This window comes from Chlamydotis macqueenii, chromosome W, assembly GCF_036417535.1.
Source record: "Chlamydotis macqueenii isolate bChlMac1 chromosome W, bChlMac1.mat, whole genome shotgun sequence".
Lineage (NCBI taxonomy): Eukaryota > Metazoa > Chordata > Aves > Otidiformes > Otididae > Chlamydotis > Chlamydotis macqueenii.
In genome coordinates this window covers 1,138,989-1,153,577 of record NC_141592.1, presented here as the reverse complement: position 1 = coordinate 1,153,577, position 14,589 = coordinate 1,138,989, and the positions used below count along the sequence as shown (strand labels likewise).

The following is a 14,589-nucleotide window of genomic DNA, read 5'->3' as shown; positions in this document are numbered from 1 at the left end:
AGATGAACTTTTTTTCCAGTTTTAAAGGATGTTTCACAATATTACTATTCCTCTCAAGGTATTAAAAAAATGGTGATGTATAAAGAGGCGGGCAGCAAGGCCTGGAAGGGTTTGATTAAAGCAATCTGTAACGACACAGCACGTAACGCTAACAGCGCACAAGCTAATCCTGCCAAATGGGTGCCCGTCACCCCTTTCAAACTTCCCAGATCTGGCGTTTTGTCACAAAACCTCTCTCCAGTGACAAAGGAGGATGGCACCTCACCTGGATTTCCGCGCTCCGCCGCCCAGGCAAACGCAGCCCGTAGGTGACCACGAGCAGGGACAGCCTAAGGAAAACGCGATCTTGTGTTGGAGAACGACGCCGACGCCAGGCGCGCGAGCACGGCGGCGGAGCTGCAGCGGCGGGGCGGCAAGGCGCGCCAATCCATGGAGGGACCTGGGCACAGATTGAACGGCTTAGTGGGAAAAAAAAAAGTGTTGCTAAAAAAATGGTGGGGAAAAAAAGTCTCTTTCTTTCCGGGGCGGGAAGGAATAACCTGCCTTTCGACTCCATGCGGCTTTCGGGCTGCGAGGGCGGCCCTGCTGAGAGCGGAGCATGTCTCCTTTGTGTCTGCAACCTGCGGCTTCCAGACCAAGCTGTGAAAAAGTTCCAGGAAAATCGAGTTTGCAGATGTGCACTCTTCGTTTCTGCTCGAGGTGCTTCCAGTTCTCCACTTACGTGCCATCTACAGGTTAACGAGAGGGAAGGCTTAGCCATTCCAGCAGGGTTTTTTCTTCGAACGATCCGTGTTTACTAATTTACAAGCTTTACACTCAGGCCCGTTCCATAACGCCGCAACGTGCGTGTTCATCTAGAGGTTGGTACGGCTCGTGAGCCGTCGCAGCTGCAGCGGGGCGTCTGGGCACCGCCACGGCACGCTGCGGCTCTGCGCGGCCCGACGGAAGAGCAGCTCCGGCTTTCGTCGGCGCTGGGAAGCACAGCGCTGTTACATCGGCACGGGGACCAGCCGGGGAGGGTCTGGGGAAGACGAGGGTTAAGAAGATAAATGAAAATTAGAGATGCACAAAAGCACTTATTGACAAAATGCCCTTTTTTTTAGCGCAATCTCAGGATTTGGGTTTTTAGTGATCAGGGAACATTCTGGACTGGCGCTTCCGAAAACACGCCTACAGAAACAGTCTGCCTCTAGACGTATTAAACACCTAATAACGCTACTGCTCGTTGTCCCCATCTAAAGAATTAACTTCTAATCCTTTTCCAGTTCCACATACGTTGTTAAGTCTAAGATGCTTTTATCCTAATTCCGACTCCCAGCTCTGGAAATCAGGAAGCTCGGGAACTTTGTGCTCCCCGGCTTTGCGTGCAGCAGCCCCGGTCCCTGACGGTGAAGGGAAGGATTGTTCACATTTCCTTTTCAAAGGAGGGGAAAAAAGGAAATGAAAAACAGGTGCTTTAAATTTTTCAAGGTGCAAACTAAATTACAAGATGCCCAGGAGTGTGCAATAGCATTTCATTGTTTGAGTTCGGAATAAAAGACAGATAATTAGGAAATTGGGAGTCTATTAATTTTCCAAATTTACTCATGCACGAAGCACTGAGCTACGGTGATATTTGCTTACCTCGTCATTATGCAAAAATATATTAGCTAATTATTTTGACTAATGCAATTAAGATATGCCTATTTAGCATAAACTATACAATAGAAACGTTACAGTCAGCAGTTGCCGGGTTGCACTCATGGGCAGCAGAGAGGCAAAAGTCTCGGCGCAGCCTCTGACGGCAAACCGTAATATTGCTGCTATTCTGCCTGAACTGGTGTTATTAGCTCTGTTGCAGTAATTAATTTACTTTACAGCGTGACTAGGTGGCACAGCCAGCAGCGGTATTAATTTTTGTTACGAGCTACCTGAAGATGTCAGCTTTGGAGCGGCAGAGACGGTGCCTTTGATCCCCTAAACCAGTGCCGTGCAGCAACTCTCGCCGGGCGCCGGTCAGGACACCCGGTACCTCCTTCCTTGGCTCTTTATTTTGTGCGAGGCCATCTCCTCGCTCCTGCGGACACGGGATCTGCCACGGGCAAAAAAAAAATGGAAGAATTCCAGGCTAAGCTGAAGAACTGAGTATTTTGTTACTGTTGTATGTCACCTGCAATAAAACCTCTTCCAGCGTGCGGGAATATGTCAACAGGGCTCGGGATTGCCGGTACCCCCACATTCCCCGTTGGTTCCCAACGTCCCCCTGCTCCCTGCGTCCCCTGCCCCGGGCTCGGCCCTTCGCTCAAGGTCTCGGCCTGCGCCCGCCCGGGCTCCCCCTCCACAGCCCCCCGAACCTACAGCCCCCCTGCACCCCTTGCTCTGCAGGCTAAGGTGGGAACAGGCAGGACTGGAGAGCACCAGCTGGTCAGGTCCCAGTAAAGGAGCGCCAGCTTTCCGCTCGCAGAAATCCCAGTCTCCCAGCCCAACGGATTTCCCAGGGTTGTGCCGTATGCCGAGCAGCGGGTCAGCAAGCTCCAGATTTGGGATGAGGGGCCGGGGAGGGCGAGGAAGCACGGGCTGGTTGAGCAACGGAAGGGCTCCTCTGACACAAATCGCCTTTTGGAGCCTGGGGGAGGAATCCCAGCCCTCTGCGGCCGCGGCTTCCCTCCTCCAGCCCCGCCGACCTTGGTAGGGACTGGAGCAAAAGCCTGGGGGTTTCGTACCCAGTAGGTTTGCGTGGTCCAGATGCGACCAGCACGACCCGGGAGCGAGTCCCGCCGGTGCTTTGAGCTAAAGGCGTCCCAAGCGGGCAAGGCTGGGTGGGAAGGAGAAGGAGCGATGAGAGGAGAGCACAACGCTCGTGCTGATCTCTGAGGGCCCGGGTGCCTTCCCACGGCTGCGTCTCCAGCTCTGCTCAGCACTGGCTGTGCTTCCAGCGGAGGCATTTTGGCGAATTTTGCGCTAACCATGTGGACTGTCAAATGGCTTCTGCTGTATTTTGTTGCCCTTTCAAATATTTCTCCGAGAGTAGGCCGTACCATCTGGCGGGCAATCTGCCTGCGCACGCAACAGCACCGTACCTAGCGCCGCGCCGAGGGGGCCGCAGCACCCGGCGGCAGCCGCGCGGGCAGGCGCTGGGCCCCCGGCTGAGGACTATCCTCATCAACTTTTATCGATTTATTTTTACGTACCGCGCATTCGCAGCTGCTGCTGACTCCACAGCCCTCTCTCTTCTCGCAGCATGTTCCGACAGGAGTTCCCAGACAGGTTAGAGACGGCGGATTATACTTTGCTGACGGTGCATATAAATCCTCGACGGATCCTGCCACGGAAAGACAGTCTTAGGAAAATCTCTCCAATAATTCCTTGTGGATTGCTCTGCATTTTGTTATCAAAAGCAAAAGGCTCAAAGGTCCTGAGAGGGACCCAATAATACCAACATTCATCTCAAAATGCACGTCGGCTAAGCGTGCAGTGACGATGTTAAAATAATCACCGTAAGCGCGGCGGATCCCCTCCCTCTGCGCCTGCACACACGTCTGCGTGGAACACGCGTGTAACATCCGTAACACACACGCACCGGTTAGCCGGAAACCAGCAAGGTTGCGGGTTTAGTCCGTTGGCTGAGCAAAGCCGGCGGGTTTAGTCCCCTGGCTGAGCGGCTTTTAAACAACCACGTTACACGCGATTTTCGTCTTGGGACGACACACTGCTGGGACAACCTTTCCCAGTTTCAGGAACGAGGGAACAGACGTGCAGGTGGGGTTCGCTCTGCAGCAGCAGGGAACTCCGCTCTCAAACTCGAGGGCACAAACACTGGTTCTAAAAAAGCGCATCCCCATCCTCCAAAGGCAACGATTTTACCCTACCCTCCCCAGTAATTTGTCTTTATTCCTCATTATTTTATGGAAGCTTAACATGTACGATGTTAACAGCTTCGGGGGCCAGATTATTTCAGCAACTGCTGGGACGCCAATCCCATCAGGCTCACGAGGAGTGCCGCTACGCGCCTGACCAGGCTATCTGGCAATCTCACTCCGGCTCGCGCTCCTACAAGAGCTCTCCTCTCCCCTGGAAGCCGGAGCGAAACTTGATAGGGAATTACACAACGTGAGTACACACTAAGGAGAGACCGGACTTTAAAAATCACGCTGGCATCCAAAAGCCGTTAATCTTCTTAGGTAATGATGAAAAATGCAGCGGGGATGATGATGTAACTCACCGAGGGGGAACAGGGAGCTGTGGCAAATGGATGGCTTGGGCTAAACTTCTGCTGTTCTTCTGTTTATCCCATTCTCCACTTAATCACCATTCCCAAATATTTTTTAAAACACACCCCTGTAAACAGGCTTTTCAGTGCTGAAAAGAGAGAAGCAACTCACTGCAGCCGGCAGAGAATGCCTTCTCCTGCCCTTTTTTCCGTTTAATTAATTCCACAAGGAGAGGGGAGGAGAAGGAGACCTGGGGACCGCGGGGACGGGGCAGCCGGCAGGTTGTGGAAGCCAGCCCCGGCTGCGGGAGTGCCGGGGGGAGATCCCGGCATCGCTCTGGGTCAAGGAGTGACCTTCCTGTGGGGCTGGCAAGTCCGCGGCCCAGACCAGCACGCGGCGGCAGCGTGCAGAAGCCAGCGGCACAGGTGGGCACCCAGCGGGCCCGTGCCCCTTCGCCACCCTCCCCGGACCGGTCATGTTGCTGCCAGTGTTGGTTTCCACCAGCTCGCCCTCCCAAGAAACCTTGGGTTCCTTGGGGACAAAACCCCACAGACCCCAACTCACGATTCCCTCCGACTCTGGGCGCTCACACACTGCAAGCCATGCCGGGAAACAGTTATTGTAAAAAGAACGTGCCCCGTAATGAAAACTTACTGCCGTTGGGGACTTTATGGTCTAACGATGCCATGGGAAGCAGATTTATGGTCAGTGAATCGGCACTTGGTTCTGAGAGCGCAATTAACAGATCACAGCAACGGTGCACCACAGCGTGTCGTCGGAGCCAGAGCTGCCCTCCTCTAACGGAACGCGAGCTTTGGTGGCGCGATTATTGAGATCACCATTTCACCATTACAGCAATAACCGTAGATAATTGCACAGTATTATCTCTCACAGAATCCTCCTCTCCGCATAAATTAAAAGGTTCAAAAAACAACTCACGGGGCAAAACTCTCCCAGGAAATCCGCGGGGAAGATCACAAGTAAACAGCAGAAGCGATGACTTGCCTTGATTGCGGCAAAGACATGTGGCTTCGTCCTCTGCTTCCTTCGCGCGGTGGCATCTCTGCCTAATTGGCCTACAGGGACGGCGCGGCGCTCGGGAAGAATAAATCGTTTGGCTGTGTGACCGCAGGCACGGCGAGTCCAACGGAGCTAAATCGCGGTTACAAACAGAAGTAATGGCTACATTACATCGGTGGATCTCTTTTTAATTAACTACCAATAAAGCCGCGCAGTAATTATCGGTCGCCCTCAGTTCCTACCATCCGTGATGTGTAGCCGTCGTTATTATTTCTGTCGGTGCCGTCTTTATTCCGTCTCCTGCGCAGGGTTTCAAGGAGAACACAGCCACCAGCTGGAATCTTGTGCAAACTGAGGCTTTACTGAGCTGGGGATGCGGCAGCGTTCCTCAGTACCTGTATGGCAAAAACATGGCAAAAAGACAGCAGAAACCAAAAAGGTGTTATGTCTTTGCACGTGCACAGAAAAAAAAAACCCTCCCAACAACCCTTTTACGAACTTTGAGAACTTTTCTGGTAAAACTGGAGCTGCTGGCAGAGTTCAGGGACGGGATTTTGCAGCCTGCAGCGTCCCAGCTCACCTCCCCCTAAAGCAGACAGCAAGCCATGGCAGATAAAATGCGCTTCAGAGGTGCTGATTTCTTCTCTGCTGATCAGAAATCAAGCTTAAATTCCTTCCACATTTATAGATACCAAAAATCAGGTGAAATTCTGGCTGCCCAAGGGGTTAAGCAGGTACCCGGTGACCCCGCATCGCCTGCCACTGGCAGGGAGTCCGTTTTCAAGCGGCCGCTACTGCCCTGATCAAAGTGGAGTCCAATTTAAAAAAACCCAAAGTACTGGAAAGATTTATTAGCACTGCAATTGCATTCTTGCCTGGACAAGGACTTCTTTGGATACAGAAGAATTTCTTGCTGTCTAAATCTTGGAAATTCAGAAAATCTCTCGAAATGCATCAGCATCATCCAAATAATAAGGAAGTTGAGACGCTAATGGATGTTACTTCCTGAAAAAAATAGGAAAAAATCAGCAACCTGCAAGGCTGGATCTCTAGCAAACATTAAAAACGGGTTGTTCTTTGCACTCCTGTAGCTTATTTCCTGTAGAAACTTCAATGTTTTTGGCCTTCAACCTGCAAAAAATACGAGCTCGCGCACCAAGGAGCCGCGTGTGAGGATGCCTGAGGAGCCACTGCCCCCGCTGCAGCAGCCATTTGTGCCAATAATTGTGCTGCAGATTTAGCTGAGCCCATTTTACAACACGGAGAACTGAAAAGCAGCTACATCTGCTTGGCAGCTGCGTCGGCCCAAGACAGGCTCAGAACTCCCAGTTTCCACATTTATTTTTAGCCAGATGAGATGGAATCGGTACGAAGAGCCCGGTGAAATGGATATGAAAAAGAAGCCATCGCTCTGCCGGCGAGGAATCCGAAGCGCGCTGTGCCGAAGATCGGCTCTGCGCAGTATTACTGATTACGGGTGATGGGGAAAAACGTTAAGCACTGGAAAAAAAAAGCAAAAGAAAACTTCAGATGTGCCTCACCGGGAAACTAGAAAGGCCGCAGCTTCAAGCAATGATTATTTTTATTTAGGAAAACATTATGCAAGGGACTCTTTCCAAGGAAAGCAATCTGGGTTGTGTCTGCGCTGAGTACACAATGTCATCCTGCTGCAAAAAAAAAAACCCCTAACATCGTAGCAGGATGTACAAACAGGAGTGTCATGTGTAAGACACATGGAGCAACCCTGCGCTCCCGGCTGCGGCGGGAAGGTCTCAGCCGGGGAACCGCCTCCGCTCGGGGCTCTGTGTCGGGAGGAAGCTGGGGACCTGCTGGAGACGGTCCAGCAGGAAGGCTCGGAGGCCGAAAAAAAGTGACCTACGAGGAAAGATCGCATGGGTTGGGCTTGTCTAGGGAAGAGATGGGTGAAGGAAGATGTGCAAAAACTCCTCAAATCCGACGAGGACGCCGTGGAGAGGGAGGTGATGGGCTCCGCTCAGTGCCCACCACCGCGCAGAGAGCTCTGCCGAGCCCCACTGCGCCCGGCGACGCACCGCGGCTCTCACCGACCGGCCCGGCTCCCTCCGCCGATTCGCCTGGCTGCTGGGAGAGGCACCGGCGCGCGGCAGCGCTCCGAGGAATCCGCAGCCTTGGCGGCCGTTTCTCAGGGCTTCGCTGCAGCGATAGCTTGTGCAGCACCGCGGTGGGGAAACGCAGTTTTAGTGAGGACATCGACCCTTCCATTCGCTTCAAGGGAAGAAGAGAAAATAAATAAATAATTAATAAATAATTAATTTTTATCTATTATCCAAAAAAGAATCAATGTAGTTATTACCCATTTTCTTTCCCTTTTTTGATCCCCACGACCGAGCTGAGCATATTGAGCTGCAGTCCAGCCTGGAGGTGGCTAATCTCTCCTTCATGCTTCCATACTTCTGAAAAACTGCGTGAGCGAGCAGAAATGCGCCGCGTTTCAGATACCCTGTGAAAGGTTGGATCCCAGCACGGTTGGCCCCGGGGGAGGAAGAAATTTGTGACCTTGTTTAGCTGAGCGAGCACATCAGCTGCCGGAGTAAAGATGCTGTAAGTGCTCCCGGCCGGCTGGGATGGAGGTCGCGTTGCAGGCGGGCTACCTGCCGGGCGGGGGCTCGTCGCCGACCCCGCGCCGCCGCCGCCGAGGGCAGGAGAGGGCAAAGGGAACCCGAGCGTTTCCGAGAACTCACCAAACAGGGGCAGAGCCGTGCGCAGCTACTCACAACGCTGGAAAATAACTTTGTTATCCTCAGTCCTGCTTCCTCGCGGATCGGCACGGCGAAAGCGCTCATGGGTGGGAAGCGCTGCGCTCCCCGGCGCTCGGAGTGATACCGGAACCAGCAAGGCCTGCTCTGGGCCGCAAGCAAAGGTTCACCCGGCTGAAAGGGCGCGGCAAGGAGAGCTGGGGTTTGGCGAGATCGGTTTTCATTGCAATTTTGCCTAATTAGCCTCCAATAATTAATGCTGTGAGTGTAACGGAGATGTAATCAGACAAAATGCTGGTAAGGAAACCCCATGGAAGCCATACATCTTTTGATAGTAATGATTATGTTCTTTTTTATTATTAAAGATCCCATTAGAAAGAATTTATGATTTTTCCCCTTTGTGAGAGCAATAATAAACATTACATGGGATGCTCTTCTTTTCGGTACTGAGCAACTGAGTGTACGTAATTAGCCACAGTTAAAAAGAAATTTTGCCTGAATGGCTTTTGGGGAACATTACGTCCAAATTACAACTGTAGATATTTTCATGTGAAAATACACTGTCAATAAATAACCCAAACACACTTTGTCTGAAAAAAAAACAACCCAACATTTAGATCCTGAGGAAAACATGCAGGGAAGGGAAATGGAAGGACCGGAAAACTCACCGGGGAGAGGTGGGTGCCACCGCAAGTGATTCCCGGTGGCTTTTCCAGGGGAATTCTTTGCTCCCTGGGAATTCACCCACGAAGGCCAGGGTGCCAGCGCCCAGCAGACCCACACTGAGGTGGGGTCTGCGGCACGGGCCGTACCCAGCCCCCGGGCAAAACTTACCGAGGGGCTCTGAGGGAAGGAAGCAAGAATGGAGGTAATCAGGAAAGGAAAGATGCTCAGGGTGGAGGAACAGCTACGTGAGCAAGCGTTGTGGCTTTGCAGCCAACACAATAAAGATGCAACCACCTGCGCAGCTCGGGGAACGTGAACTCCTAAGCGTAACCAGCGCTTACACGGCTACGGGCTGCAGCTCCGCACCTTCTCTTCAAACTCAGACGCCAACAGGCTGCTGTGAGCAGGAGAAATGGCGTGGCGAGGGGATGCAGCCACAGAACTCTCAAGCCAGCTCAGCCAACGTGCTCTTGTCCTCTGGACAAGCTCCAAGCGGCGAGAGGACACGGACCGCTCCCACGGCGAGGCCATGGCCGGGCGGACCCAGGGGCATGAAGAAAAAAGTCACATGGAGGAACTCTCCACGGATAAAACCATGAAACGGTTCAACTCCCCTCCTGCCGGTAATGGGAAACAGGAAGAAGGAACAACTTCGTGATAACGATGACCTCTCTGAGAGCAACATCTGCATTCCCAGGGCGGAGAGGCGACGTTCCAGCAGACGGCAAAGCCAGTGCCTTCTGGGCGTTTCCAGGCACCACTAAACAACCAGTGTAACGCCGCATCGTGCCTTCCCACGTCTTGTCTCAGGGGGATGTGGGGAGACTTTCCTTCATGCCAAAGAGCATCTCCTCCTTCTGCGGCATCTCACGTCTGAGCAGGTGACGATCACTTCGGGAAGAACTGAGCATCAGGCCACAGCTGCTGAGAAGTTTCTCTGCCCACGGCCTGCTGGAAAAATACCGAGCTGAAGTGTTTTGTGGCTCCAAGGTGGGCTTTACAATGAAGCTGACGTCCAAGACAATGTGCTTCACAAGCACGTTGTCAATGGCTCAAGGTGCACGTTCATACCTTCCACGCGTGCCATTCCCGCAGCTGCGCTGGAACTGCTTTCAGTGGGAAGCCGTTACAAGAGGAAGGCATTCTCGGATCGTTCACATGCCGGGAAATTTGTTTTCGGGAGACATTTAATGCAAATTTCAGTTGGTACCCGCACTTAAGCCTTCGCTTGTTGAGCGTTGATAAATTTAAATGGCACTTGCCTCAAGTGAAAAGATCTGAGTTTCGTACTGCAGCGTTCGCTGTGGAGCTTAAAAACAATGCATGCGCAACTTACGTTTAATGCGTGAATCCATTTTTTCATTTCAAAAACACAGGCACGTTTTAAAGCGATGTGCAGCCACGAATTTGGCAGACCGCTTAATTCCGTACAGAGCGCGGATGTAGCAGGGAGCCTTTTCCATTTTGAATCAAATGGAATTTGTGATTTGCATGCACCTTTTGAGTCCAAATCAAACATGTGCCCTGGATTGGCCCTAGTTTAATTAAAATGATGAGAATGTCTGATATGCTTTTGGTCTAAGGCAAAAAGGATGCACAGCACTGAAATTTGGAACAAACATTAAAAAAATGGAGAAATGCATGGTTGGAAGTGATAAGAAATGCCAAGACTATGTATTACATGGGATCACGGGATGAAAATAGAAAATATCCTAAAAACATTCTGGCGTCCTGTGAAACTGTTGTGGGAAGGTTTGGATAGGATTACATGCTTTACGGCTAATGTCCCCGTAACGAGCGCTGGCGAGGTTTGTAATCTCTGCTGCGGTCTCTCCGTAGAGCCGGTGGGGATGCGCATCGGGGTGAGCAGATTTTCCCCTCTCGTTTGGTGTGAGGGAAGGGGATGGGGGTTTTATCTGGGACTCGGGCTGGAAGAACTGGTGGTTATCTTAACGTTTGCATAGAAATATTTGTGTAGGCATACCCATTTCTTCGTGTCGGGGGGGCACGGCTCTCATAAATGGAGAGACTACCTCCATCTCTATCCCTTCTGTCTTTGTGCAGCGCAGGATTCAGGAATTTGGGGTAGCAATATTTCAAGATGTTGGTAAACTGGCTTTTGAAAACCTTTCCTTTTGCCATTCAAACCGTGATGTCCAGACATGAGAAACGTGGGTACGCCCTCCGCCCCCAGCAGCTCGCCAGCAAGGAGGAGCTGCCTGCCGTGGACTGCGCGCACCTCAGCCATCCAAAGCTGGTCGCTGGTTTAGCCTGGTCACTTGGGCTGGTTTTGAAAGACCTGGGCTCCTCCACAGGATGTTTCATCCCACCTGCCCTGGACACATCCCCTGGCCGCGTGTGCCGGCGATGGAGACGCGGCAATGCTCTGTCCGCGGCGCGCCGGCTGCCCTGCGGAGGCACGAACTGCCCCCAGGGGCTGACGTTGCCACAATAGCTCTTCAGCTGCTCACGTGAAGAGGAAAGAAGGCCAAGTGAAGACACTCTAATGCCAATATTGGTTTAAAGGGCCATTTTTACAACCACCGTTGAAATTCGGTGTTGGCCGCGCAGAGCGGTTTCATGCGATAAAATTCCTCCCCATATTCATTCTCCCGTCTCATGAAGAACCCACATTGGGTCTCTGTCAGCCCATCCCACTTCCTACCCTGCCATGAGAGCCGACTTTATTTTCATTTGTGACTACTTTGATGTCTGTGGACTTGGCTCTTGTACAGTCCTAAGGCACCAGCAGGAGGTAACACTTTGCAGGGTTAACTCCGCTGGATTTCCCACTATTCTCAGGCTCCCTGATTTGCATTCATCTCCAGGGGGAACGATTCATTTGCAAGCTGAATTTTCTTCTGCGCTTGGGCTTGCTGCTGTTCCAGGAGTCACGCAAGGCTCTGTTCTTGCAAACCAACCCATGCACGTGGTTGCTGGAGCATGGGTGGAAACGTGAACAGAATGGGCCGAGCAGTAAAACTCCAGATGATTTGGGAAGGGGAGAGGAGAAAGGAGGGAGACGCAAAGAGTAGGTGCTGGGCTGGGAATGACGTGGAGAAACTGGTGAGGATTGCAGAAGAGGCATCCTGCTCCCCCTCCCTCAGGCCGGTTTGGTTTGGTGCCCAGAACATCTGGTCACCCCACAGCCTTTTTTTTTTAATCCCACAGATACGTTTTCTCAGCGCATCGCCGACTGCCAACAGCTGAGCTGCAACTGCTGGCACCGGGGAGCCAGTGAGACGCGAACACGCACGACGTCTCGACAGGCAGCCCCCTCCCACGCTGCTCCCGGGGTGCTGCTGCGGGGCTGCGCCGGTCCTGGACCTGCACCCCTGCACGCCCGAATTCAACACATCCGCTTGGGCTGAGCGCGTTTGTTCCCGCTTTAACCGTGAGATTCAGCCCCAGCTGAAAGGAAGGCGGTTTGTTCGAGTTGGAGAACGGCGTAGGGCTTGGCGTTTGGATTTTGGAGGAGTCTGTATGGCTGAGCTACACGCCCAGGGCCGAGTGTGGGATGGGACCAGGGCTGGCTGCTGCTGGTGCCGCTGATGGGCAGAGACTGGGAACAGCCCCGGCCACCACTGACACGGGTGTGCAGCCCCGGGCTGCTCTAGGTCTGAAATTGTCACCATTAACGTCCTTACTCTAACAGAAATATTTTTCCAAGGCCCTCAGGACCTCCAGCCTCGCCACCAAGCGTGTCCTCGCTGAGGGGTGTGGGTGCGCTCCCCTGGCACCTGGGGGGAGCTAACACCGGCTAACAGCCCCCAGCTCGCAACCGGCTCCGGCCTCTGGCACCAGCCACCACGAGAGCCTCGCTGCGCGCCGTCAGATGGCTCTGCACATGCCGCGGTAACCTGACTTCTCATCTCTCCTGGGCATTCCCCTACAAACTCATTTGAAATGTTGCTGTAATGTCAAAAAAGCCCCTTAGGATCATCAGATTTCAGAGGTCTAACTTAAAAAAAAATTAAAAAAAAAAAGCCCAAGGACCTCAGCACACCTAGGTAAGCAAAAGCCGTTAGAGCCAAGAGTGATGATAAATTATTATTTGGCACCGCCAGCGTTTCTGCCAGCTGCTTCGGGGCACACGCACCCCGTGAGGAGCATCCCCGGGCCCTCTGCCAGGCCACTGGGGCCAAGCACAGCTGCCCCAAGGGAACATCACCAGCGCGGAGGAAACCGTGGGGCAACAACCAAACGCAGGCGTGGATCGGCGTCCTGCAAACAGCCTCCCACCCTGCGGCCCGCCGAGCCCCGCCACGGCGTTCGCACCCCTTCGCCGCTCACCTGCGCCTGGCTTTGGGTGGGCACTGCTTTTGGGAAGATGGAAAGAGGAAGCCGCGCGACGCACGAGTCCGTGGGCGGCGGGTGTCGCCACGCCATGGGGCTTTGAGCCGGGGCGCCTGGGGTCGCATCCTGCCGCCCAGCGCGGGGTGCGGAGCCGCACGGTCTCCGTTGGGAAGGTGAGGTGCCAGTTCACTGAGCGGCGAGGGGGAAGCACAGCTGAGCGCAGCACTGTTTGGGTTAGAAACAGGCCAATATTAGTGTCAACCATAGCATTTGAAAAAGCCCAGCAAAATAAGCAAGTGGTTTTTTTTCAACCCTTACCTCAGTCATGACATAAGTATTTCAAGATGTTCACCGAAGTATTACAACTCACAGCGTGGGCTATCAATCTGTCAATGAAGAGCACAAGCATTGGTATTTTCGAGTGATATTTGAAATCCTAACCCCAGAAGAAAATTAAGTCAGGCAATAACATCCTGTTTTCCGCGGAGAGCGTTAGCTTCCTCGGCAGTGGGAAAAGGCTGCCGTAGCCGTGCTCCTCATTCCTCAGCAAGGCATGTAATGCGAAGCGCCGAGCACTCAGCCCTGCTGTTTTACGCTGCACACTGATTTGGAAGCAAATATTTTTCCGACAACATCACCAAACTGAAAGTGTTTTGCAAAGCTGAAACCTTATCACAATACTGCTTTGGGAAAAAAAAAATAAAAAACAACAAACCAAAAACCACGTCGATCTGTCAGTGACAGAAGCCATCGCTGACAATTCCGACGGGAAGCGCTAACCCACTGTGTCAAACCCCACTGCCGCCCCACGCGGCCCCCCTGAGCTGGGATCCGGACACCCTGGGCTGGCTGCAAAGGTGTCGCCAGCCACCCCATCCTGTCCCGTTCCATTCCATCTCATCCCATCCCATCCTGTCCCGTCCCATCTCATCTCTTCCCATCCTGTCCTACCTCATCCATCCTGCCGCATCCCATCCCGGCCAGGGACAGGCGCTAGCTGCTGCCTCCCCCTCCATGAGACCTCCCCTCCCAAGCTTCTCCCGGCTTTTTGGGGTGAAATCTGTGAAAAGACATCTCCTACCAGGTGGTAACCTCCCATCTCCGCTTCCCTCCGCGAGGGCTGGCACTGCTGGGGCCAGGCACAGCCATGCCCTGGCACTGCGACTGCGGCCGGTACTCGCTCGGGGCAAGAAGGGGAGACCTTAGAGCCCCCTTCCAGTACCCAAAGGGGCCTGCAAGAAAGACGGGAGCGACTTTTGACAAGGGCAGGTAGTGACAGGACAAGGGGCGATAGCTTTAAACGGGAAGAGAGTGGGTTTAATTGGACATAGGGAATAATTTTTTTATGCTGAGGGTGGTGAGACGCTGGCCCAAGGCTGCCCAGAGAGGTGGCGGGTGCCCCATCCCTGGAAACGTTCCAGGCCAGGTTGGCCGGGGCTCTGAGCGACCTGATCCGTTAGAAGGTCAGAACAAGAGGGTCTTTAGGTCCCTTCCAACCCAAACCATTCCATGATTCCAGGATTGTGTCTTTCAGCAGACAAAGAGAAGCAAATCAGCGAGTTCTGCCTTGCCAAACCAGCCAGGCAGGCTGGTTCTTTTTTTAGCTGTTTTGTGACTGAAGGAACTTCCAAGAAAAAAAAAAAAAAAAGAAAAAAAAAAAAAGAAAAAAACCCAACGTTTTG

At 53.0% G+C, this 14,589-nt stretch overlaps 1 protein-coding gene and 2 long non-coding RNA genes across 9 annotated transcripts in view; all 3 read right to left on the bottom strand.

The window, feature by feature from the left end:
* The window catches only part of LOC147596522 (uncharacterized), a 38,556-nt gene extending 38,221 nt beyond the window's left edge, over window positions 1–335 (bottom strand). For all 3 annotated transcript variants that reach the window (XR_015261369.1, XR_015261370.1, XR_015261371.1), the window contains exon 1: window positions 266–335. The gene's annotated coding sequence lies outside the window, so the exon portion shown is untranslated. The remainder of the gene's footprint in view (window positions 1–265) is intronic.
* Window positions 336–548: 213 nt separating this feature from the next.
* LOC147596521 (uncharacterized) lies at window positions 549–5,602 on the bottom strand. Of its 3 annotated transcripts, none has more exons than XR_015261353.1 (7): window positions 5,453–5,602; window positions 5,130–5,372; window positions 4,202–4,338; window positions 3,171–3,301; window positions 1,911–2,071; window positions 1,276–1,414; window positions 549–1,021 (listed from the first exon to the last, which is right to left on the bottom strand). It is a non-coding gene; the product is annotated as an uncharacterized LOC147596521 (long non-coding RNA). The 3 variants fall into 3 exon arrangements; XR_015261351.1 differs by having other exon boundaries at window positions 5,130–5,342; XR_015261352.1 differs by having other exon boundaries at window positions 5,196–5,342.
* A 316-nt stretch (window positions 5,603–5,918) lies between these two features.
* Window positions 5,919–13,330, bottom strand: LOC147596520 (uncharacterized). Of its 3 annotated transcripts, XR_015261356.1 has the most exons (8): window positions 13,226–13,330; window positions 12,905–13,132; window positions 9,683–9,920; window positions 8,906–9,559; window positions 8,614–8,788; window positions 7,931–8,204; window positions 7,262–7,689; window positions 5,919–6,215 (listed from the first exon to the last, which is right to left on the bottom strand). It is a non-coding gene; the product is annotated as an uncharacterized LOC147596520 (long non-coding RNA). The 3 variants fall into 3 exon arrangements; XR_015261354.1 differs by having other exon boundaries at window positions 7,262–8,204; XR_015261355.1 differs by having other exon boundaries at window positions 7,274–8,204.
* Between the last annotated feature and the right edge of the window lie 1,259 nt (window positions 13,331–14,589).